The sequence below is a fragment of the Papaver somniferum genome, unplaced genomic scaffold (assembly GCF_003573695.1).
Source record: "Papaver somniferum cultivar HN1 unplaced genomic scaffold, ASM357369v1 unplaced-scaffold_5917, whole genome shotgun sequence".
Taxonomy (NCBI): Eukaryota; Viridiplantae; Streptophyta; class Magnoliopsida; order Ranunculales; family Papaveraceae; genus Papaver; species Papaver somniferum.
Genome location: NW_020648657.1, coordinates 1 through 2282, shown reverse-complemented (window position 1 = coordinate 2282; position 2282 = coordinate 1). Strand labels below are relative to the sequence as shown.

General features: G+C 38.3%; 1 long non-coding RNA gene across 1 annotated transcript; it reads right to left on the bottom strand.

The window, feature by feature from the left end:
• LOC113343424 lies at positions 1-826 on the bottom strand. The gene is made up of 3 exons (XR_003357238.1): positions 620-826; positions 173-294; positions 1-74 (listed from the first exon to the last, which is right to left on the bottom strand). It is a non-coding gene; the product is annotated as an uncharacterized LOC113343424 (long non-coding RNA).
• Between the last annotated feature and the right edge of the window lie 1456 nt (positions 827-2282).

Genomic DNA, 2282 nt, shown 5'->3' with positions numbered 1-2282 from the left:
TCACATAATTGCTTTGCATCCGCAGTAGCCTGCTCAACGCGTTCACAAATACTTCGCAAATTTTCATCCGTAATCTGATAGATCATTGAACACATACAAGTAAGAAGGTCTGTTTTGACTAGTTGTTAAAAGATGAATAAATCAAAATCCAATAATGAAATAATATTGTTACATGTTTGCTGGTCTCAGTTCGTCCTCCAGTATTGGTAACAATGCCTCTAGTGCCCCTGGAAAACAACCTCTGGGATAACATTTTTGTGACACTTTTTAGTGCCATCTGATCTTTCTACTTCCCTAACAACATGTAATGACAGCATTCAACATTAATAGAAGATCACCAGCCATGCATTACAAGCAACTATTATGATGTTATAGAAAAGCCCTAATTTAAAAAAAAAAATTAGGAAAATCGTAAAAAGCCCTAATTTTTAAAAACAAATAGGAAAATTGAAACATCCCTAATTTTTCAATCAAAGACCTAATTCACCAAACAAATAAGAAAGCTGAAACCAACCGACCCCTAAGAAATTAAAATGAACCTCGACTATGATGTAATCAAATTGCTTCAAGAAAATAAATGATGAAATCAAATGGTAAAATTCGAACAGAAGAAACAAACCCTAATCAAATCAATATTATTCATAAGTCAAAAAGAGAAGGATCGATCTTCTTAGTGGTCTGCCTGCGTGCCTGCAAATGAGGATGAGATGTGCGGCGATGGAGGGAGAGAGGGAGGAGAGTTCTCAACTCAACGATGAGAATTTGTTTTGTTTTGCTGTTTCGACTAAAACCAAGTCTTGTTCGTTTTATTCATTATCTAACTTTTCCGTGACAAAAAAAACACACCTCTTGGACCATATATTTTCGGAATGATTAATATCCTGGCGAGATTGGGATATACCCAGATTAATCGGGGTATACCCAATATTAAAGGGACTTTTTTTAAGGGTTTAAGAGGGATCCTAATGGGTAAGTTACAAAACTACGCTTACCCTTTAAAAACCTATTACCCTAAATCAGTTTTAATCTTTTCATTTCATCTTCTTCCTCTTCTCCTCCACAACCATATTGGCTCCATCACCCCCACCACAATCAAAACTCGTCGATTAATTCATTAAAATCGCCGATTCGAAAACTCCCATTAATCTTCATCAATAGTTCAGCCAAGACATAAGGGTACTCGTACGAAAAAAACTAATCGAAAACCTAAGGAGTACAACCCTGGAATTGCAAGTTTGGTTGCTAAGAAAGTGAAGAAAAAAACGGTTGAAGAAGAAGAAATTGAACCCGCTCAAAGAGAAGAAATGGTGCGATTAAGAAAGTAAGGGCCTACTTAAACTCATTCTAGTACTTCTATTCGATGTTTGCATGTCAAATTAGGTTAGAAAAATCGGTTCTTTGATTTTCAGTTATTATCGCCGGCAAGGTATTATGTTATCGACCTTGCCGGCTTTTCATAGTTAGGGTTTGGCCGGCAGGCTCTTTGGTTGAAGATCGTGCCGGCTGTTGAATACTTGTAACTAGTACTTGCAGGGCCGACAAGTTATTCAACCTTAGACCCTGACGGCGGCAGTTTTTTTTTAAACCGGATTGGTTATAATTTTTTACCTTGCCGGTTGTATTTCAAGTTTTTTGTGTCTCCTGATGCCTTGAATTTTTAAAACCGCAATGGTATTTGGATAAAACCATGTCGGTTGTTTGTCAGCCGACAATGTATGGGTAATGGACCTTGGCGACCTGTAATGTGGAAAATCTTTGTATCTCCTGTGTTCATATTTGTTATAAGCCAACAGGTTATTTGAATGATACCCTGCCAGCTATAGTTTAGCCGGCGTATATGTTTTAGTCGACCTTTCCGGCCATTATTCCACCGGATTTGTTATATTTGTGGACCCTGCCGACCTGTAATTTTTTTTCTTAAGTGTTCTTGTTCAGGTTGGAAAAGGAAAAGAAGAAAGCTATGAAAGCTCTTAGTCCTCCTTCAAGACCTCCTCGTGTTGGTGAGAAACTCTTGACTTCAACACATCGAGGGTCATACGTTGTACCGGGAACACTCAAGATCCGTGTACCGAATGATTCTGATCCACCATCGGAACCCGGTGATTCAGACGAGACTCCAGATGAAGACAAATCAATTCCATCTGGTAGAAGAGATGATGATGATGATGTTGATGAAAGAACTCCGGATGCTGGAGGAGATAACAATGATGATGATGATGATGGTGATCAGGACATGCCTAATGTTGGAGGAGGTAATGATGATGATGATGATGATGATGATG